This window comes from Marmota marmota, unplaced genomic scaffold (assembly GCF_001458135.2).
Source record: "Marmota marmota marmota unplaced genomic scaffold, marMar, whole genome shotgun sequence".
NCBI lineage: Eukaryota > Metazoa > Chordata > Mammalia > Rodentia > Sciuridae > Marmota > Marmota marmota.
The window spans coordinates 597,797-622,316 of NW_025999969.1; the positions used below are offsets into that span (position 1 = coordinate 597,797).

At 40.8% G+C, this 24,520-nt stretch overlaps 2 pseudogenes; one reads left to right on the top strand and one right to left on the bottom strand.

The window, feature by feature from the left end:
* The first annotated feature begins 2,170 nt into the window (after positions 1 to 2,170).
* The window catches only part of LOC107154264, a 25,736-nt pseudogene continuing 3,386 nt past the window's right edge, over positions 2,171 to 24,520 (top strand).
* On the bottom strand, positions 21,198 to 22,105 carry LOC125617114 (annotated as a pseudogene).

Genomic DNA, 24,520 nt, shown 5'->3' on the forward strand with positions numbered 1-24,520 from the left:
ATATATATATATATATATATATATATATATATATATATATATATATAGTCAATGGGGCCCCCATACTGTTTTTTCACCTACATTTTTCTGACCTGTCTTTCTTTTGTGACTTGTGATTGAAAAGCCCAACTGTCACATGGGACCACTTAGGAAACAACAGCAGGAGGTAGACTAGGTCCTGATTTCATGGCACAATCCTGCATGGGTTTTGCTTCATTTTAGTTTAGGGAGTGGGTTGTTTTGTTCTGATCTGGGCTTTTTTTTTTTTTTTTTTTCTTTCTTTCTTTTCTTTTTTTTGGTCAGGAGACACAGCTTCAACTGCTGACGTCATTTCTATGGTTAAATATGGTATGGAAGATTCAGCTTCATTCTTTTTCTTTCTCCTTGCCTTTTTTCCTGGCTTTGCTTGCAAAAATCACATTGTTGAAATTGACAGTGCCTGAGGGAATAGATAAATCCAACCAGAATGGGGCCAGTGCTGGTGACAAATAGCATTCTGGGCTGCTAATAACTTTGAGAGACATAGATGGAAAATACAGGGAAATAGGCACACAGTGAGAAGCCCCTAAGTGAGCTTTAGTGCCCCAGTGCATCCAGCATCCTGCTTGATTGAGATTTCCCTTGAGTGAGAAGTGAAAGCCCAATGAGGCTCTGTTAATGAAGCCAGATTTAAAGTTAGGTAGTCAGTGTAGTTAGATAAATCGGGTCTAATGCCGAGTGAAATCTAAAATGGAGGCCATGCTGGCAATGATTCCAGGAAACGCAGGACAGCTCATGGAATGTTAATGAAGTCCCAAAAGGCCCTAGGCCAAAGTCCACCTCAAAGAAATGTTAATGAACAGCCACCAGCAAAAAGGTGCTGACTCAGAAGTCCTTCCTGACCAGATTATTTCTTTGGCCCACCTGTGTCCCACCCCTCGGGCCTTCCCACCTACATTCCATCACTGAAAGAACTATAAAAAGGGGAGACAACATCCCTTCCACGGATTCCACCTCTTGGGTCCCCTTCTTCCTCCGGGAGAAGTCTTTTCTGCTGTCCTTTAATAAACTTCTAATTTCTACTCTGACCTTGCCTCGGCGTGCTTCTTTGGTGTTATTCTTCAACATTGGGGAAGCAAGGACTCGTCACCGGTCAACAGCGGTAACATTAGCTGGAGAAGGAGAGATGATTATTGCCAGAGAGAGAAGAGAAATCAGAATTTAAAAGGGTAACGATGTCCAAAGAACAGCACAATAACCATATGCATCATTAATTTTTATTTTCCATGTAAACAAAAATTAGTGCTGGGATATATATTAATTTCATTTTCTGGAATTATACATAAGAAACTATTAATGATACTGATGTGGTATAGAAATTTAACTGGGGTGGATTGAGGAGGGAAAACATTGCATTTATACTATACCTTTCTAGAATGAAGTTTTATTGTATTCCCAAAATAATATACATTAAAATAAAAATAATAATTAGTGGGGCTGGGGTTGTGGCTCAGTGGTAGAGTGCTTACCTAGCATGCATGAGGCACTGAGTTCGATCCCCAGCACCACATAAAAATAAACAAATAAAATAAACACATTCTGGTCATCTACAACTAAAAAAAAATTAAATAATAATAATAATAATAATTAGTGTGTGTGGTGTGTATGTGTTTTAAGGGATGGAGGGCAGGAGATGCTGACCTAAACTAGCTCCAGGTTTCTCCCATAATGCATCCCTCTGTGCCCTGTGCTCTAGGTCTAGGACAACCCATTCATCAGCCAGGACCCAGAGGAACATAGTAACATCAATAAACCCACCTTGACAACTGAGCACCTGTGGTTCCCAGTTATATTCATCATAGAATCAAGCCTTGGAGAAGCTTGAAGGAAAGCCCAGTCTGCAAGAAAAAGCCCAGGCCACGGCAGGGCAAGCCCATTTCAGGTGGCCACTAAGCCCTTATTTCAGAAAGGAACAAAACCACAGGTGATTAACTTCTTCCCTAGAAATGGGCAGCAGAGAACATGATGGGGTAACCACAATGAGCCTGCCTTAAGAGAAAAAACTCAACTGATGTGAAACCAGAGCATGAGTCACCTGCCCATTTTGCCACTTACCATGGAGTTTGATCAGACCCCAGAAGGCCTCTCTATGTATGTGACAAATGATAGTCACATTACATAAAACAAGTCAATGCAGGTGACCAGCATCTGTAGCCTGGACATCTTCTACTTCCCCTTTGACCAGCAGAACTGCACCCTTACCTTTGTTCTTTCCCATAAACAGGTAAGTTTGAGTTGGGGTTCAGGGATAGGGTAAATGACATCAGCCACAAAGCATGTATAGGCATCATTTTTTAAATTATATAAAAAGGGAGGGTAGGATATATGCTGAATGAGGTATGTTAGTTAGGTTTTTGTCTCTGTAACCAAAATACCTGACAAGAATAACTCAGAGGCCGGAAAGTTCATTTGGACTCATGGTTTCAGAGGTTCAGTCCATGGTTGGCCAATTCTGTCTCTTTGGGCCCAAGGTGAGGTGAAGCATCATGGACAAAGGGCATGGTGAAGAAAAGCTGCTCAGCCTATGGCAGGGTCAGGAAGCAGAGACAGAAGGAAGGGTGAAGGGGCCACAGGGAAGATGAACTCTTCCAGGGCACACCACCAGCACTCCACCTCCTCCAGCCATGCCCCACCTGACTACAGTTACCACCTAGTCAGTCCATTCAAACTAGGATGGGGCTGATGATGTTACAGCTCTTACCTCTGAATATTCCCACATTAACATGCAAGTTTTGGGGGACCACATATCCAAACCATAACAAGGGGTATATGTGGAGGCTGGGGTGAGGGAGTCGAACTTAGAGAGGGGTCAAGATTTTCTGAGAAAGCACAGAATAGAAAAGAGGCAACCAAACAGTAAGCAAGTCATTTTATTGGGCAATCTGGATAAGGTGGCTATGGTAGGATTCTAATTCATCTCTGTAAGCCCTGCACAGGGTCACTGCTAAGCAGATGTGTGTTAAATGGCATCTGTCTTCCTTGCAATGAATAATATGTTGCTGGGCATGGACAAGGAAGTGCAGGACACAGATACTTTACATACAAGAGCAATGAGAGTGAGAACTAATGGGCTGCAAGGGATCCATGTGCCTTGTTTGTTTGAACAATGATGTCCTATGTGATCCCAGAGATTCTGGCATGGCTGTCCCCCTCACTACTACCTCTCTCACCCACACTTTTCTGAGTCCAGGAGCCAGGGCTTCCACTTTTTGCCCTAAGACTGTAACTCTGACCCTTCCTCTTTTCCAAGTCCCCCAAAGCCTCTCCCATGTCTAAACTGCCAGTTTTGACCTAGGGTTTCTAGGTACAGGGAAGTCTTGTTAGTCCTAGGAAATCTGTTTCTCATCCAGCCCCAGGAAAGGCCCCTGTTGGGGTAAGGACACCAAAGAAGGAAGAAGCTCAAGCCATCCCTCTGTCCCTTCAGTCCTAAGGCACCCCATTCTCTACTTGTTCCTCCTCTCCGGGTGGCCATCAGGTACAGGTGAGAAACTGATGTGACTCCATTTTTTAAAAACAGCTTCTACCTCAAAGCCTGTCCAAGGGAAGGGGGCGTGACCCTTGTCCTTGGAGAAACCCACAGAGCACTCCTAGGCACATACCCACCCTGCTGAGTTATTTGTCTGCAAATAATAGGAGATCTGCTGCAGTGTCTCTGACTCAGTTAGGCTAGGTGAAGACCCATAGCAACCCCCTAGCAACCACCAATCAGCATGAGACAGGAAAAATACTTGGGATACCAGATGACCCCCCCAGTAGTTTATGGTGGTTAATAACATGTTAGGAAACCATGTAGTTTAGCACAGACACCCCTCACGGATTAAACCAATCAGTTCAAAGGAATCCCCTTCTTGTACTAACCAATCACCCCGACCCAACTTGTTCCCACCAGAGAATGTGCTAATCAATGTTAAGAGCTGTTGTTTGACTTTCCCGTGGTGTGAAATGATTTGCTATGTGATGTTGTGACACATAGAATATCCTCCAAAACCTATAAAATCTCACTGAACAAAGGACTGGGACTCACTCCCTGGGACCGCTGTGTCGGAAACAGTTGTGAGTCCAGGCTCGAGCTTGCAATAAAGACTCTTGTGTAATTGCATGGGATTCGGCTCCTGGGGTCTACTGGGGTCCCATGAATCTGGCATTACACAAACCCAGCCTCCAGGTGAAAAACCTCCTGGCGCCCAGTGGCTCTCTAGTGGCCATTGAAACCCTCCGCTTCTACCTGCTAGTAGAAAATTAGAACTGTGCCCCATTCAAGATGATCTTTCTGCTGAGCTTTGTCTTCCTGCTCTGGATGAATAAACTCCCCAACCAGTGGCAACCCCTTTATCACTGTGGCTCCTCCCACTGCTGGAGAGTGAAACAAGAAAAATTTAAAAAGACAAGTTCACAAGGCAAGTGAACTAACCAGATGTGTGGAGGAAGTAGAGACAGAAGAGAGAGGGCATCTTAAAAACGGCATCTGCCTGAGACAAAGACAAAATAAAAATAAAACCATGACACTGTGACACGTCAACACATCAAAAAAAAAAACAAACAAAAAAACAAGTGGTACCTCTGAACCTGCCATCACTCCCCACCTTAGGCACCTACATTGCTCTGTGTCTGTCCCTTTATAAAAGAATTCTGAAATATCCTAACTTACATCGCAGGCCAGAGAATGGAGGAGGGAAAAAAGTAAGAGAAGTATAACTTCAAGCTAAATTTACAAAAAAAAAAAAAAAACCCTGCCCCACATCCCCTGCCTGGGTGCTGAAGATTTACCCATCAAGGCCAAGTCCCATCCTGCTTTTAGAACCAACCAACCAAGAAGCAACAAAAACTTCTCTTTGTGGACTAACCTCCTACCCCAGGACTCTGCCTTCCTGCACTGTCCTGTCCCTCCTATTAACAGACAGTGAAGGGCCAATGTAAATGACTTATGTTTTTTCTTCCCCAAATGTCATTACAGAACACCCTGGCCCCTTTAGTGGGCATTTTCCCAATGGCTATCCGACCATCAGGCTGGTGGCTTGGAGAATTTTTTCTGGGACTGGTCATTTCACCTCTGGGTAGTGAAAGGCGAGTGACTCACGCTAGACAGAGATTCAACCAGAGATTTACTGGGGGGCTGTCCGAGGGGGAAGAAAAGGAAAGGTAGAGAGCAGAGAGAGAAGAGGAGGAGGGCAGAGAGAAAGAGAAAGAGCAGGGAGAGGAGAGAAAGAAGAGGAAGAGGGCAGAGAACATAAGCTTGCAAGCTTTGGCTTAAGAAGGGTTGCATAGGTGACGTGGCGTGTGCTGATTGGGCAGGGTGACTCAGGAATGGCGAGTGGACACTGTGTCTGGCGGGGATTGGTCAAGAAAACTTTGAATCTGGCGCCCTTCGGCTTGGCACCCTTCAGAGAGGAGGGGAAGGGGAAGGGATTCCGTGACTCTGGAGACAGCGGGGAGTCTCCCACACACCTAACAGGTAGCATCTGTAACAACTCAATAAACCCTTTATTTCAAACGAGATCCCATGCATTCGGGGTAGTATGGCCACAGACTAAATCCTTGAATTCAGAGACTTCTTAGCATCAACAGTTTGATTAACACCCAGATGATGGCGAGTCTGCTGCACCTGGCCTCCAGCAGCGCCCCCAACCCCATGCGGGGGTGGCTCCACTGCACCTGCCCGAGGAGGTGCCCCAAGATACAAGGGAAGGAGTATGTGAGGGGGGGTCTCGCTCCCACTCATTTGCCTGAGGAGGGACTAGAACTGCCCACCTTCCCTTCATACTCTGCCCAGTCTTGTCCTCTTCTCACTTTAGATAAGACCCAAACAGACCTGGTTGAATGGGGGCGCAGGATTGACAAAGACCCAGCTAGTTGGCCTCGTGTTGCAGTCCAGCCACATGAAGGGGACACTGCTTTTCCTGGCCTCCTCCATCATCACAGTGACCATTCTCTGGAGCACCTGGGAGCTGAACTCTCATTGTGCAAGATCACATCACTCTCAGTTTCCCATGGCCTCAGCTGGCCACGTTGGACACTGCTTCTCTGTTCCCACCTGCATGCAGTCCCCAGAATCTCCTGATTCCCTCTCCAGCCCCTTATACTAAAATAGAGCCACTGTCAACACTCCTAGAAATGAGATCATATTTCCAAAGTATAATGAACTCAGCATATCATTTCTACTGGAACAGACAGGCATTATTAATTACAACAAATATTTACCAGAAAAGAAACTTATGCTACTAATGTAGAGGGAAAGGATTAATCCTCATACAAGTATTTATACTATATGCTAGGTATTCTAGCACATACTATGTGCTAGGTACTCTTCTGGTGCTGAGGATATAGCAGTGAACCAAATTAACAAAACCTCTACTCTCATGGAGCTCACATTAGAGGTGGAGGGAGGAGAAAGAAAATAAAAACAGAGCCAGGCATGGTGTCACCCACCTGTAGTTCCAGCTACTTGGAAAACTGAGGCAGAAGGATCACTTTAGCTCAAGAGTTTGTGGCCAATGGGGGATGGTGGCGCATGTCTGTAATCCCAGCAGCTAGAGAGACTGAGGCAGAAGGATTACGAGTTCAAAGTCGGTCTCAGCAACTTAACAAGGGCCTAAGCAACTCAGCAAGATCCTGTCTTAAAATATAAAAAACAGCTGGAGATATGGCTCAGTAGCTAAGTGTCCCTGGGTTCAATCCCTGGTAACAAAAAAAAAAAAAAGAGTTTGGGGCCAGGCTGGGCAAACTAGCAAGACCCTGTCTCAAAAGCGGGGAAGCGGGCGTTGCTGCTTAGAGAGTAGCTCAGTGGCAGAGTACTTTCCTAGCATTCTTAAGAGCCTGCTTTGGATCCCCCAGCACTAGAGTGGGGAGAAAAGAGGATTAAAAAATGATACATACAGTGTGTACCAAGTGCCAAGGAGGAGAAAACAAAGCAAAAGGAAGAATGGGAGACAGGAAGGGGTTATGAATTTGGATTGGGTGGCCATGCCAGGGCTCCTAGTAACTTCTGTCTGCTGGCTCCCATATATCATTTCGCAGCACCTGGGAGGTGGAGACTGTCTTGCAAGAGACTCAGAAGTTATGTAACTTGCCTAAGGTTATACAGCTTGTACTGTTTTTAGCTCCTTTTTAGAGCTAGGCTTCAGGTATGCACTTAATTAGTGTTTATAGAGCCCAAGTGATAGATGGTAAGAACAAATGTCCTTGGCTAAGCCCTGGTGGAGACCTGAAGATGAATCTAACACAAGCTCTGTCCTGGAAGAGCTTGTAACTTGGCAGGAAAAAGAAAATATGTATGCTAAATAATTTCAATTAAATGTGTGGAACATGTTTTTAAGGTTTGTTGAGTGCCACTAAAGAGAAACTGCTCAGAAGTGTAAAGGAGCAAAACAGATTTTTTCATGGCGTGGTATGAAGGAGTCATTTGGAGTGCGACAGGACAAGATAGAGTTTGCATGTTAACAATGTGAAAATTTATCTGAATCCTGTGTTCCCAGGAAACAGCGATGGTTAAGAAAATCCTCCCTGAACTTTTTCTCTGAGAAATGGCTTACTGCAAAGACGCATCCTTTCCCATATAACTTAGATAAGACTCGCTATTCACTCTTTCTCCTGGCTCCCATAGGCTCACAGATGACTCCCTTGCCCTGTGACAAGGCCAGACACAGAGTCTTTAACTCCCTTTACTCTGACATATGAACTATTAGCTGGGATTAGAACTATTTGACCCTGAATCTAGCTGGACACAGAGCTAAACATTTCCTGTTTGCCTAACTGCAACTTCCTCTGATTGGAACACAGTCCCTCCTGGAAATGATCCCACCTATAATGGGTATATTCCTTCCTACAAAAGTCCGAGTCAAAACCACCCTGCCCAGATACTCTGATCTGAGTGCTGTCCCTATCATGATAGCCTGAATGTGATCAATCTTTTTTATTTAGAGACAGGGTCTCGCTAAGTTGCTGGGCTGGCTTTGAACTCAAGATCCTCCTGTCTCAGCCTCCCAAGCCTCTAGGATTATAAGTATGCGTCACCATGCTGGGCCTTGATCAATTTTCTTAATTGGCTCATTTTTGCCTTTGATAATATCCATCAGTTACCTGCAATTTGAAAAGAGCAGCAAAACAGCTCAAAGACAGCAAGCAGGGTTAGAATCCAACAGGTGAGAGCTGTTGTTATTGTCAATGCATAATTTTTCATTGAAGTACAGTTTTATTTTTTGTAAAATCTCATTCCTAATCTCAAAGGAAGAAGGAAGATTATTCTTGATCACAAAATAAGGCTGGTCTCATAACATTTGACTTCATTATTTACATGGTTGTAATAAGAGTGGTAATAAACTCTTTAGGCTTTTTTTTTTTTTTTAATATAGTGCTAGATATCCAGCCCAGGGCCTCTTACATGCTAGCAAGTGCTTTACCACTGAGCAATATCCCTAGTTCCCTTTAGGCCCTCTATAGTTGGCTTTCCTGAAAGTTTCCTAAAAATTTCTTTTTTTTTCTTTCCTAAAAATTTCAAGTTTAACTTTTAAAAATCTCTTGAAGCTAGGTAGCCACGCAAATGATTTATCAATAGATTCCAACTCCAGAACCCCCAGATCTGGGTGAATTATCTTGAGGTCTCCAAACTAGCAAAGGGTTTCTGAGCGTGCTTGAAATTGCCCTGTAAGATTGGGAACACAAAAGCCCAGGTACCAGGCCAGTTTTCTTTAAATTAGCTTTGTAAGCACTGGCTCCATAACACCAACCTTAGTTTCTTAAAAGTATTTGAACAAAATTTATTTGATTCATTGAGCATCATTCTCAAATATAAAATTTCAATCAAGGCTTTTATTGTACAACCAATGTTTCCAAATATGTTCTGGTGAAAAGGGAGGACAGATTCTACTAGAACCTATGCTAACAACTACTTTGTCATGAAAATACAATAGTTACATTGTCACGAAATTAATAATATTCAATAAGAGTTTCCAAATTCTGCAAAAGTCAGGCAGGGAAAATAAGATATCATTTACAAATGTTTCATTTCAGTTTTCAAAAGTAGAGTCTTAAACACAAAGCAGAATTATAATTGCTAAATTGTTATGAGTTATAGATAGCTTAAGAGGAAAGAAAAGGCTTCCTTAAAGATCCAGAAAATAGAGCATTATAACAACAAAAACAATATTTCAAACAAAAACTGTAATCATACTCCTTAGTTCATTCAGTTCTGTGTAATGAAATCTTGTTACCTGGGATCTTGGCTTAGCATTCTTTTGAACCCACTGGCTTCTAGAAATTCTGGTTCACTTCATTAGTACAGTCTTAAAAATTGTTCAACCGGTACCATCAAATATCATGCCCATAGTATCCATGGTCCTTTTCCACAGGATTCTGAGATAATTGCTTGAAGACAAAGCACTCTGGCTTATAGTTGATGGTTGAGCTTTCATGAAGCATAAAAGTGAAACAAAAAAATATCTGTTAGTCAGTTTTTTGTCGCTGTGACAAAATACCTGAGAAAAACAACTTAAAGGAGGAAAGATTTTTTTTGGCTCACAGTTTCAGAGGTTTTAGCGCATGGGCAGCCGCTTCCATTGCCTTTAGGCCTGTGGTAAGGCAGAAAATCATGGTGGGGAGGGCAATACGGAGCAAAGCTGAACAACTCGCGGCAACCAGAAGACAAAAAGAGAGAGGAAGGGGCAGAGGTCCCAATATTTCCTACAAGGATGTGCCCCCAACTAAAAACTCCCACATCCTAAGATTTCCGCTGCCTCCCAATAGGGACCAACCTTTAACACATGAGCTTTTGGGGAACATTCCAGATCCAAACTGTAACAGTATCTGTAGATGACAAAAGACTTTAAATGACTGTGGTTAACTTACAACTTTTTACTGGTGATTTTCAAAAGTGAAAGATCCAATAAGAATTCATTTTAAGAATGTAATTTTTTTTAGTTGCTTATAGACCTTTATTTTATTTATGAATCTATATGTGATACGGAGAATCGAACCCAGTGTCTCACATATGCGAGGCAAGTGCACTACCGCTGAGCCCCAGCAGTCTCAAGAATGTAATTCTTTTTTTTTTTTTTTTAGAATTTTAATATTTATTTTTTAGTTTTCAGTGGACACAACATCTTTGTTTGTATGTGGTGCTGAGGATCGAACCCGGGCTGCACGCATGCCTGGCGAGCGCGCTACCGCTTGAGCCACATCCCCAGCCCCAAGAATGTAATTCTTTATATCTTATAATTTGGTTGTTTCTATGAGATTGAAAACAAAACAATAAAACTAATTTTAACAACTTTAGGCAAAATAATTATAGACATAATAACTATTTTCAAAGGAGTCAATGAATATTACATCTAATTTATAAACTAGGATGAACATTCCTTTTACAGAGATAGAATATTAAGATATAACATTCAATAATCCTGGCATATCATATATCATGAATATTTCAAGCTTATAATAAGAGCACATTAAGAAAGCCAGGTGGGGTGGTGCACACCTGTATAATACCAGCTATTTAGGAGGCTGAGGCAAGAGGATCACAAACTTGAGCCCAGCCTAGGCAATTTAGTGAAATATATATATATATATATTTCTTTTTTTTAATGGCTAGGGATGTAGTTCAGTTGTAGAGTACTTGCCTAGCATGTGTGATGCCCTGTGTTTGATCCTAAGTACTACCTAACAAAACAAAATAGGAACATATTAAGAATACCAAGAGATTCAGTAAATCTTAAGACCTAAGCATCTGTATATTAATAACAATACATAGACACATTATATGAATCACTACTGGCCTAGAAGATGCTAGATTCAAATTGAAGAAGTAAAAATATAACCATTTGAACATTAAAAGGAAATAACTAAAATTATGATCAAAGGCTCCAACTACATGGGCAGAGATCTGCTGCCCTCTCCTGGAAGACAATACAGTTCTGCTCAAAGAAGGATTGCAGGCAGAACCAACCTCCTTCCCTCCTTCCCTCTCCCCACCTCCTTCCTCCTTCCTTCTTCCTCTTCTTCTTCCCTTCTTCTCTCTTCTCTTTTACTTTTTATAACTTTATTTTATTTATTTATTTTATGTGGTGCTGACTACTATTTTATGTAGTCCCTCTCATGTGCTAGGCAAGCGCTCTGCCACTGAGCCACAACCCCAGCCCTCTCTTTTACCTTTTTAAAGTGATTTACAAGAAAGTTGTAAAAATACAAAGAGCCCTGTGTACCCTTCACCTAGATATCACAATTGTGAATATTTCTAGATCAATAAGTTACAGAATTGATGACCCATGAACTCTGAATACTTCAGCCTGTATTTCTTAAAAAGGAGGACACTCCCATATAAAACTACTGTATAACTATCAAAATCAGAAAATGGCTATCAATCCAGGTTGCCATCAATTCTATAAGCCCTATTCAAATTTTGCCAACCGTCTCAAAGTTCTTTTGTAGGTCCAGGATCCAATCCAGGAACGCACACTGCACTTAGCTGGTCACTCTCCTCAGCCTCCTTGAGTCTGGAACAGTTCCTCAGTCTTTTCCTTTGGTTCATTACCTGGGTATTTTTGAAGAATGCAAGCTCATTATTTTGTAGTTATATTGTCAACTGATTTGGATCGGTCTGTTATTTACTCGTGATTTATTCATTTTGGGTAGGAATACCCTAGGAGTGGTGCTGAGTTCTCAATGCATATAGAAAGTGCATAATTTATCACTTATTCTGTTAACTGTAATTATTTAAAATGATGTCTGTCAGATTTCTCCACTGTAAAGGAATTAATTAATTAGTAAGTAATTTTTGTGAAGAGATACTTCGAGGACTATATAATTATCCTATTCCTCATCATGATGGTTCTGGCATGAATAAATCATTCTGTGATCTTTACAAAATTGTTATTTTCTAATTCCATCCCTGTTTCTATACTTATTCACTGACATTCTAATATAGAGTTTTCTTTACCCTTTAGCGCTTCATCCATTCATTATATCAGTATGGTTTCCCGGATTCTTCTTTTATTTAAAGGGTTACATCCATCATTATCAATATATATCTTGATACGCAAATTCTTTGAATTTACTCTAGACCAACAAAGAAAAAAAGCATTACTTGGTTCTGTGGCAGTGACAGGAACATGGACAATGTGACCATTTCATTTGTCAATGCTTTTCTGCCAAAGACCACCAAGAACACACCCCTAGTTAAGAACTTTTGGAGTTCTGAGACTCCAAAAGGAGTCTCAGAAAGGGAGTCTTAGAGCCTCTTACAGGATTTGGGTTTTGGTGGGGTGATTTTGGGAAAGTCTAAGAAAGTGGTAATTTGTAACTGTTGTCAAAAGGGTGGAAAATAATCAGCTAAAGAAGGAGTAGTTATTTATTTAGCAAGAGAGAGGTATTTTGAGCCAGGCAAGGTGGCACATGCCTATAATCCCAGCGACCAGTTGGAGGTCAGCCTTAGCAACTCAGGAAGACTCTGTCTCAAAACAAATAAATAAAAAGGGCTGGGGATGTGGTTCAGTGGTAAAGCTTGAACCCTCTGGGTTCAATCCTGGTATCAAAAAAAAGGAGGGTGGTATTTTGTGGATATAGTTATTCTGTTTATATCTGTGCTAAGACAAAACTAGGAAACAGTCTTGTCTAATCTGTTCTATTGTGGTCTTAAAATGATCATGTCTGAGATTAGAATTCTATAAATTCAGCCAGATACGGTGATGCATGTCTGTAATCCCAGCGGCATGGGAGGCTGAGACAGGAGGATCGCGAGTTCATAGCCAGCCTCAGCAACAGCAAAGCACTAAGCAACTCAGTGAGACCCTGTCTTTAAATAAAATACAAAATAGTACTGGTGATGTGGCTCAGTGGTTGCGTGCCCCTGAGTTCAATCCCCAGTAACCAAAAAAAAAAAAAAAAGAATTCTATAAATTCCTTTATGTTCAACCAGAGATCAAAAAAATGACCATGGAGTGTCAGATCAGTTCTAGATCTCAGGGGCTGCTCTTCTTCTTTCTCCCACTGTAGATTTCAGTCCTCCAAAATCAATGTAAAACTGGGCAGAGTAGAATATGGACAACATATATTAGGAAAACAGATTTCAATACTTTCATTAAAAAATATATTTGTTTTAATGACAGATACTCTAAAACAATAGGAGACTGTAAGAAATTGAATAATATGATAACTAATAACTATAGTTGAGTTTAAAAGAAAAATACATTTAAAAACCAGAATACTAGTGAGAAGAAAGCTCATTGATTTTGAATTTTCAAAGGCTGCTCAACCACTCATGAATTCAAAATCCCCAATTGACCTCTGTGGAAAAATTGTACCTCACCATTCCTGCAGAGAGGGTGGCTGGGAGGCAGGTTGCCTCTAGTTGCTGATGTCTCTTGCTATACTGATGAGGCCAAAATAGATGTGAACATTCTATTTTCCAGTAGCATCCAACCCAGGGAGACAGGAAGGCAGTGAGCATGTGGGAGGGAGATCTACCCAAGAACTCTCTAAGGGGATTTGGAACAAGGCATTCCTAAATTAAGAAAGAAAAGTTTCGGTAGCTCAGTGGTAGAGCACCTGCCTCCCATGTGTGAGGCTCTGGGTTCAATCCTCAACACCACATAAAAATGAATAAATAAAATAAAGGTATAGTGTTTGTCTACAACTAAAAGTAAGAAAGAAAGAAACATTTCACTGGTCTTTCTACCGAGAAGCTGTGCCCTCCAATCTATTCTCCCATAACAGAAAATATGTGCTCTGTAAAATCTTATTTGTTTCCTGTTTTTAAATCTGTATTTTTTCTTAGTAAAGAATTTTTTAGAATTCTTATTTAATTAAAATGTCACAGGCGGGGCTGGGGATATAGCTCAGTTGTAGAGTGCTTGCCTCACATGCACAAGGCCCTGGGTTTAATTCCCAGCACCAAAAAAAAAAAAAGTCACAGGGGCATACATTTTTTCCATCACACCAAGCTGTAGTTGTGACTAACAGGTATGTTCATAAAGCAAGGATACAGGGAAGTTGGATAGTTGGAAAGGTGAAATTCAGATTGACTGATGAAAATAACACTAATGGCTAAGTTAAAAGATAATTTTCAGAAAAGGCAAAGCCATTGACTCTTATAGATATAAAAATGATCACATGTCAAAGATTTTACTCATACCACTGGTACAAGAGAATCAGACAAATGTTATAACCAGTTCAAAGGGAAATTCAATAGAGCATATACTTAGATGAGGTAAAGACTGCATTTGCAAGTGGAACAAACAGAAATTATAAATACTTTGCAATTCCTAATAATTTCGGGGTTTTTTTTTTGTTGTTGTTCTATTTGCAACATAATTTTTTCCAAGGGCAGAAGTCCATTAAATTTCTCTTAGGACAGAATTTTTTCATGTGTCATCTGATCATTTACCTAGGTGTGACAAGAGTTAAGGTGTTAAGCTTCACTTTTTGGAAGTTTTCATGAGTAATCTCAGATTGCACTTTTTAAAGATTTTTCAGAGTAGGAAACCCCACCAAAACCTCTCCACCTGGTTTCATTTGCAGGAATCATAAACTTAGATGAAATTATCCTAAAATTTTGTGTTCTGTGAGGAAATTAATTTCTTTTCTCACCTATAAAACTGGGAACCCTATAAATAAGTTATAAGGGCTAATTTTCCAAGAAAGGATTATAATAATTGACTCCATAAAATTAATCTTTGTTCTTTAATAGTGTCTGGCCATATTTGATTAAAATAGCATCTTTCTCAAATATGACATTCTAGTCAAGGTCTTGGTTGCAAAAACAATGTTTCATGGTAAAAAGGAGAACAGATTCTCCTTGAATCTATGCCAGTTAATACAGTGTCCTGAAAATAAGAATATTAATTATGAGACTCTGAATTCTGGAAGGGTCAGACAGGGAGAATAATATGTACAAACATTTCATTTCAGTTTGAAAAAGCATAGTCCACTAAATTGTTATGAGCTTATGGGGAAAGAAAAGAACTTCCTTATGCACTTGGAAATTAAAACCTTATGATAATATCAACAATATTCCAAACAAATACTGCAATTATCTTTCATCTGTTCTTCCAGTCCTGTATAATTAATTCTTGTTCCACCAAATCTTGGGTGAGCAGATTTTGTTCCACTGGATTTTGATAGCTCAGGAGCTCACTAGCTTCTTGACTTGGTTCACTAGTGTGGTTTTAAAGTTGTTTAAATGATGCTTTTGGAAACCTGCATCCAAAAGTACTTGACATAGTTCTTTTCCACAGAGCTCTGTGATAGTACTTTGTTGAAGGCAAAATACTCTGGCCTGATTATTGAACATATAGGGAAGCATCAGAGTAAAACCAAAACTATCTGTAGATGCAAAAGACTAACTGGCTATGGTAAGCTTGAATTTCTTATTGATAATTTTCAAAAGTGAAATATTTAATAAGAGTTATTACAAGAATTATGCAACTAACAAGAAAATTTGATTGGTAAGGGCTAAGGGTTTGTAGTTCAGTGGTAGAGCACTTGCCTAGTATGTATGGGCCCTGGGGCCCTACCAGCACCAACCAAAAAAAATTTTTTTAAGAAAATTTGATTACTTCTTTGGCACATGAAACAAAATTAATAAGTCCAGAAGGCTTCATTGGTGAATTCTACCAAACATACATACAAGAGTCAACACCAATCCTTCACAAATTCTTCCAAAAAATAGGAGAGGTGGGACTACTTCTTAACTCATATGAATCCAGTATTACCCCAACACCAAAAGCAGACAAACACCAGAAAAGAAAATTGCAGATCAATATTTTTGTAAATATAAAGGTAAAAGTCCTTAACAAAGCCTGGCATGGTGGTATATACCTATAATTCCAGCTACTTAATACACGGAGACAGAAAGATCACAAGTTGGAGCTCAGCCTGGGCAATTTAGCAAGACCCTGTCTCAAAATTTAAAAAATGAAAGATCTGGGGAGGGGGCTGAGGATATAGCTCAGTTGGTAAAGTGCTTGCCTAGCATGCATAAAGTCCTGGGTTTAATCCCCAGCACCACCAAAAAAAAAAAGGAAAAGAAAAGAAAGAAAAGGTCTGGGGATGTAGCTCAGTAGAAGAGCCTCCCTGTGCTCAATTCCCAGTAACACAAAAACAAAAACAGAAAGCAAAATCCAGCAACGTATACAGGGATTATATACTATGACCAAGTGAGATTGATCCCAGGAAAGGAAGGCTCTAAAAGTCTGTTAATATAACATATAAAAGTCAGAGTAAAATACAAAAAAAAAATAAATATTTTTTTTTCTTAAATGGAGAGATTATTCTGAATTATCCAGGTAGAATCAATGGAATCACAAAGAACCTTTCTTATAGGTGAAAGAGGAAGAGAGAAGAGAATGAGAACCAACAGTGTGAGAATGATAGCCAATGTTTCTAGTTTTGAAGATGGAGAAATGAGACAATGAACCAAGAAATGCAGGCAACGTTTAAAATCTTAAAAAGCAAGGGAATGGATTTTTCCCTAGAGCCTCCAGAAAGAATACACCCCTGATGATACTTTATTTCAGTCCCATGAGACCTATTTCAGATTTCTGGCCTATGGAACTGTAAAATAATAAGTTGTGTTTCTTTAAGCCACTTAAGCTTGTAGTTTGTTACACAACAGCAATAAAACTAATATAAGCTATTAAAAGGCATTTGCGATAGAAAGAATCACTGGGTATTATGATGCACACCTGTAATCCCAGCTACTAGGAGGGCAAGACAGGAGGATCACAAATTCAAGATCAGCCCAGGCAACTTAGTGAGACGTAGTTTCAGAAAAAATAAAAAGGATGGGGGATGTAACTGCATGGTAGAGTTCTTGCCTAACATGTGCAAGGCCCTGGGTTTGCTCCCCAATCCTGGGAAAGAAAAAAAAGAAGGGGAAACCACTCCAACATATGTCTAACAAGAGAAAGAATAAACCAGGCACAGTGGCACACACCTGTAAGTCCAGCTACTCAGGTTGAGGCAGGATGATCACAAGTTTGAGGCCAGCCTAGACAACAAGACCCTCACTCAAAAGAAAACAAATAAAGCTGGGTGCAATGGCACATACCTGTAATCCCAGTGGCTCAGGAGTCTGAGGCAGGAGGATAGTGAAAAAGCCAGCCTCAGCAACTTAGTGAGGCCCTAAGCAATTTAGGGAGAGCCTGTCTCTAAATAAAATACATAGAGAGCTGGTGACGTGGCTCAGTGGTTGAGTGCTTCTGGGTTCAATCTCCAGTACCCTAGGGGAAAAAGAGAAGGGGAGAGAAAGGGGGTGTGGGACACGAGAATATAGAATAGAATAAAGCAAATGCACATGGTTTTAAATAGCTAGAAATGTTCCAGAATTGCAGCATTGAATGCTCAGACTGAGGGATGAACACCAAGGTCTGAACATAATCAGTATAAAGTGTCTATAACCACACACAATGTGGTGAAATACCCAAGACTAAGACAAAGTCTAGAAGCAGACTGAACCTCAGGCCTAGGAAAAAACAAGATGACCAGAACACTCCTTCCAGGGAGGTTATGAATGTCAGTGGTCAACCAATGCTATCAGTATTCAAAGTTGGGTGCTGCATGTGGTCCATGACCCTTTAATCTGGGTATTCCTGAGTCCTGGTACATGCTCATTGAAGAATTTAGAAACAAAGAAGATAGAAGGAAACTGGTTCCCCAGGGAGAGATTTCCTTTCTGCCTTGTTCTCAATCTTCTGCTTCAAGGTAAGAAAGGGGCCATGATAGGGGAAGAAGAAGAACCCTCTGCAATAGGAACATCTAGAAACTTCTTTCAGTTTTCCAACTCCTAGAGATTATCTAAAATAGGCATAGTTATTTTGCTGGGTGCCATTAGCCAAGTAGGTATGACAATTTCCTTGCCAGCGTACCCCATGTTGCAGTGACATTGCATGTAGGTGACCTTGCTCAAGGACCAGGGCGGATTAGGGTGTTCCCGGTTTAGGATAATCGGGTTTAGGGCGTTCCAGGTTTAAGATTATTCCTGCTGGGAATAGGGCGTATCCTGCTGCCTGAGTTCCCCTTGAGTTCTCACGGGATTCAGACAGTATTTTTTGGGAGACAGAAGCCCAGTGGAGGTGGATTTGGGCAGAGAACGTGGATTTGGGCAGAGAACATGGATTTCCCCAGAACGTGATTGTAGATGGCTGGTGTGAGTTTGGGAATAAAGAGTTGCTGTTTGAATCTACAAGCTGTGTGGTGGCTCGTGATTGTGTGCCCAGCCAGACTGCGGCATCTGTGCCCAGCCAGACTGCGGCAGTTATTTCATAAGTGTATTACTATGATGCCCCATAGAATCTCCTTCTCCAAAAGAGAAAATCCACTTCCCAATATGTGCCACACCAGAGTAAGCACTTCTATTTTTCTTCCTACGAACCATCCACAATTGTCTTTTCTTCCACTTACTGTCTGTGTTCATCCATCTTTCTGTGCACAGTGTAATTCTTTCCATCTGTAGGTATGAAACCCACCCCACTGTAACAAAGTACCTACTTTAGCCATCACTTTCCTACACACCTACTAGATCAAAGTGCTATAGGTAAGGTTGATGCCAGAGGGCAGCAGGTCAAAGGTGAAAGTAGACTGCTTCTCTTCCAGGAAATTAAAATGGCATAGTGGAAAGAGCATGAGATTTGGAGACAGACAAATGTGAGTTTGAATCTTGGTTCCTTGCTTTTCTAGCCTTGTAACCTCAGGTGAATTGCTTAACCAGTTTTCTCATCAGTAACATAGAACCTACCTTTCAGGGTGGGGAACATTTGAAGAGAGAAGAGTATGCAACATGGTGCTTGGTATCTGATAGGTGCCAATAAAATTCATCCCTCCCTCTAAGGTGGTCACATAACTTCTGGATAAGTGGGCACTGGAGAGGACTGAACCAGAGGTGGCTTTAGAAGCCAGTACAAAGAAGATAAACAAACTGTACACCTGGTCCAGGAAGTAGAAAACATTATAAAAGCTCCTCTGGGCACTTGGAGAGCAGGGATCAAAAAATGAATATTCAGTGCTTCCAGAAAGATTCAAGGATTTGTGTGGAGAACACTGTGACTCTGGGAATGGATATGCCATCTCTGTCACTCCAGTTGTTGCACCTCCAACCAATTTCCATCTGTAGAAAATTAAAATCTTTATTAGTCAGAAGAGGGGAGCAAGTGACACCTCAAAAGCCTCAAACTAAAAAAAATTTTTTTAAAAATTTTTAAAAAAAGCCTCAAACTAGAAAGCTGATAATAGGGCTATGCAGCGAAGTAGGGAAAAAGGAAGGGAGAGACAGACCAGGAGAATACAGATGTGTTTCTTTATGAGGCCTCCAGGCTGGAATCCTATCTGATGCCTGTCACTGTCTTCAGGACTCAGTTCGAATACAAATTGGGACATGCAAAGCGTAGAGATAAAGTATAAGAAAGTAGGTTGATGCTCTAACTCAGCTCACCACATTAGCTTCCTTCATTTGCCTCTCAAGCCTATTCTCTTTAGCCTTGGCAGGAAGTGCCCAGCACCTGGAACCCTCTCAGTGCTCCCTCCCACCCTTCCCCATCTCATCCCGAGGGAGTATATAGCACAGCAACAGACAAACCTGGACCAGATCAAATTCAACTGCTGCCCCTTACTACTGTCTAACCTTGGGAAGTTACTGCTTCTTGCACTTTAGTATTAATTCATTTATCATATGAGAATAAACATAGTATCTACCACCTCGTAGAAGTGGGGAGTAGAAGAGTGGTTACCAGAGTCTGGGAGGAGTACGGATGGAATAGGTGGAACAGCAAGGATGCTTAGTGGGTACAGGGGTGCAGTTGAATAGGAAGAATGACTTCTAGTGTTCTCTAGCACAATATGGCAATTATGGTCAACAACAATTAATCATATGTTTCATAATAGCCAGAAGAGAGGATTTTGAATGTTCCTGACACACAAAAAATGATAAGTGTCTGAGGTGAGTGATATGCTATCACATTGATCAGATCCTTCCATGTTGTATATGTCTACTGAAATGTCACACTGTACTCTATAAATATGTATCAATTAAAAATAAGCTAGGTATGGTGGCACACACCTGTCATCCAATCTACGTGGCAGGAGGAGGCAAGAGGACCACAAACTAGAGGCCAGCCTAGGCAGTAGCAAGGCCCTGCCTCCAAAAAATTAATTATTTTTAAAACAATTATAATAAAATAAAAATCAAAACTATATTTCAAAAACAATTGCTGTCTAGGTATGGTGGGCCACACCTATAATCCCAGCAATTGGGGAGGCTGAGGCAGGAGGATCATAAGTTTGAGGTCAACCTCAGCAACTTAGCAAGACTCTGTCTCAAAATGAAAAATTAAAAGAGCAGGGAATATAGCTCAGAGGTAGAACACTCCTGGCTCAACCTCTAGTAATCCCCCAACACACACACACACACACACACACAAAAACAAACACACGTTGCTGGTAAATGTAGCATTAACATATGTGAATAGCAAATATTATGTTATAAAGTTATTTAAAATGATATCTCCTAGAACCTTGGGAGGATTAAATGAGGTTATCTCTTTAAAGGGTTCAGAATACATCTGACATATTCAGTGCTGAGTACATGTCAACTCTGGTTATTATCATGGCTGCTCCCTGCCCCACCTTGGGCCTCCTCTCATAGGAAACACAAGAATTCTTCCCTCCTCTCAAATATTTGGCAGCCATTACAGGATGGGGCAGTACTTTCACCATCAACTGCTCAGAGTGTGGCCAGCATGGGGTGGTAAGACTGTTCTGAATTCAGTGTTTTCCAATCATCAACTTTACTGTCCCTGTCCGAGTCAACATCTCCTACAGGATATCTGCCATCTGAGATGTGGTCAGTGCTGACCCCTCTACCCTCCTTGGCATTCTAAAGTTTTCCAAGCAACTGTCAAGGTGAGCCCCAGAGTTCCTAAGCACATTGTAGCTTCTTTCACCACTGTTACATGGCAATTCCCTTCATGGGAAATCTCAAAAGCTCTATCCAGCTCATGGGCATAAGAGCCCATAGAAGAGACTTTCTTTTCTTCTCACCTAGGGTTTTCTACTCTGGTTAGATGCCAGTGTCCAGGATCCACACCCTGAGGTTCTGATTGGCTGGAGCCCAAGGATTGGTTTTCCTGTCATTGTTGTTTTTAACATATCTGCTCTTCAATTAAGTTCTTGTAAGAAATTTAGAACACCAACTTGTGAGGATAAATTCCATTTGTTAAAGCAAAAACAGATTGCATGTGGCACTGTAGCTGAGGAATAACTTTGGCTTTTGGTAAAATTTGTGAGTCCACAGCTTTCTGATCAACCTTGAGCTGCTTGGAAATTTCGTATTTCTCTTCCTTTGTGTGGAAGACCTCACATTCCTGGTGCCTGGGCTTCTATAGCTTTCTTCCTGAAGTCAGCATCAGTGCAGTGTTTGGGGATTTTCATGATTCTGATAACAATTTTTGTAGAGGCAATGATGACAAATTTTTGATATGTTCTACACAGAGGAACTGGAGTGGGGATCAAACTGCATCAAGCCCTTGCTCAGCTGCCTTAAGAAAACCACTCTTCTTCCTCTGTGCACCCTGTGAGGATGACCAAGATGGTCCCAGGAATGATCTAACACCCAATGCTGACTGGAAGGTTATCTTGGCATGGGTCAACAACTCTCACAGCACACATTCAGGAGGATAACATCTAGAGATTTTGTGAAGATTGATACCACCATTCTTGCCACCACTAACTAGTTTTGAGACAGTAACTAGAACATTCTCCCTTTTCTTCTCACCCTTGGATTTAGCAGCTGAGTATTTCCTCTCATACATGGCTTTTCTGGAATACATAGCAGATTGGGGAGTATCTGCCAATTTTTAAAATTAGGACAGGGTTTCAGCGGCAGTTTTTTTTTTTTTAGTTGTTAATGGATCTTTATTTTATTTATTTGTTTATTTATTTATTTATATATGGTGCTAAGAATCAAACCCAGTGCCTCACACACGCTAGGCAATCACTCTACCACTGAGCCACAACCCCAGCCCTTTTTAACATCACCAATGGCAAAAACCTTCTTGGTTTCAGGTTTAATCTCCTTAGTGTTCAACATCTTGAAGATGAGAAAGAGAACCAGGCATTTTTAAGCATCCCAAGTTATTCAAAGATAGCTGGGCATGGTGGTACACATCTGTAATTCCAGCAAATCAAGAGGCTGATGAGGGAGGATTGCAAGTTTGAGGCCAGCCTCAGGAGTTTAGGGAATACCCACCTCAAAATAAAAAATTTTAAAAAGCCAAGGACGTAACTCAGTGGTAAAATTACATCCAAGCCCCAGTAACACACACACACACACACACACACACACACCCATACACACACAAACACGCTCTCCTGCCTGCTACAAACTCTCCTGCCCAAAGCCCAATATATCTCTTTTGATCAAATCTTTGTCCTTGATCCATAATTTTGGCTTTGATCACAGCATCATGTTTATATACCTGGGAGGTTGGTAAACAAAAATGGAGAGTGGTTGGGGGGGTGATGAACAGAAATTTTACAGGCAAACATGCTGGAAACAGGAAATTCTTTTGGCAGGACGAACAGCAATAGCTCATGTCATCTTTCCTGTGGCTGGAAATGGTATGACCTGCACATTATTCTCTCTCTTCCCTATAGCTGGGAAAGATTTTAAACAAAGATATAATTATGACCTTTTTATATACCCAACCCACATAGGAAGAAGAAATTGAAAAATCTGCAACAATGGTGAGAAGCTTCAACACACTGCTTTTGAAAATCAAATAGAGGACTAGGGGAAATAGCTCAGTGGTAGAGAATTGCCCAGCATGTAGGAGGCCCTAGCCTCATCTCAGCAGGGGTTTAAAAAAAATAACAACTCAGACAGAAAAAGAATAAAGATACAGTGACTTTTAAGAACAAGATTAATAAACTTAATCTGAACCAGGCATGGTGGCTCACACCTATAATCCCAGCTACTAAGGAAGCAGAGGGAGGGTATCACAAGTTCCAGGCCAGCCTGTGCAAGTGAGTGAGACCCTGTCTCAAAATAAAATCATAAGGTCTGGGGGTGTCGCCAGTGGTAGAATTGGAGACCCTGGGTTGAATTGCCAATATTGCAAAAAGAAAACATGCACGCACACACACACACACACACACATACACACACACACACACACATATATATAAATCTAATAAACATTATCAAACTTTGTGCCAGTGAACATGCATTGGCTTTTCTGACACATAAAAGACTATTCCCCAAAATTGACTACACTTCTGGCCACAAGGAATATCCTAACAAAATTGAAAAAGCAGAAATTGTCTAGATTGTATTCTCTGACAACAGCAACAACCAAAAAATAGTAAATAAGTACAAAAGGACCCCACACACACACCAAGAAAACCTTACTTCTTGGGATTTTAAAATTAAACTTCCAAATATTTGGGGCTGGACTGGCTCTAGCTCAGTGGTTCCTTTGACAGAGAATTTACAACCAAATATTTAGGGCTAAAGAGAAAATAAAACAATTAAATAGAAATTATGAACTAATTAGAAATGAAGAGCACAATATAGGAAAATCTATGAATATAATGAAAGCATAACTCAAGTGCAAATTTTATATTTTGAGTGAATTGATTAGAAAACAAAGTGGGAGTGTGGAAAATAAAAGTAAAAGAATTAAGTTTCCAACTTGAAAAGCCGGATTGTAGGGAAGAAGGGAGCATAGAAAACATAGTAACAACCACCAAACCTTGCTCTCAAAGTTCCCACACCCATGTCACCAGCTAAGATTCACCATCTGGAAGTTTATTAGAAATGCCCTGGAGGCCTGGTGATAGAGCGTGTGCTCAGATTGTGCAAGGCCCTGAGTTGGATCCCCAATACCACAATGAAAAAGAAATGCGCTTGATCTGGGGCTCCACCTAGGATGACCGACTGTCCCATCCTGCCCAAAACTGAGGCGTTCTCAGAACATGGGGACTTGCAATACTAAAAACAAGAAAATTCTAGACAAACCAGGAGGAGTTAGTCACCCTACCTAGGAACTAAAATCTGCATTTCAACATGATCCCTAGGTGTTTTCTATGGATGGTGAAGTTCAAGAGGCACTGATCTTATACAAACTTTCAGTTAATATGCATAGAGCACCTTGTCTTGACTGTGTTTCCACAAACCAGAGCCACTAACATTGGAAGTGCCCTGAGACTAAACAAGACCACCCTGAGTTGGACGAATCTTTTTTTTTTTTTTTTTTTTGGTACTGGGGATTGAACTCAGAGGCACTCAACTATTGAGCCACATCTCCAGCCCCATTTTGTATTTTATTTAGAGATAAGGTCTCACTGTGTTGCTTAGTGCCTTGTAAGTTGTCGAGGCTGGCTTTGAACTTGCAATCCTCCTGCCTCACCCTCCTGAGCCAATGGGAATATAGGCATGCCTTTCTTTCTTTCTTTCTTTTTGTTTTCTTTTCTTTCTTTCTTTTTTTTTTTTTTTTTTTTTTTT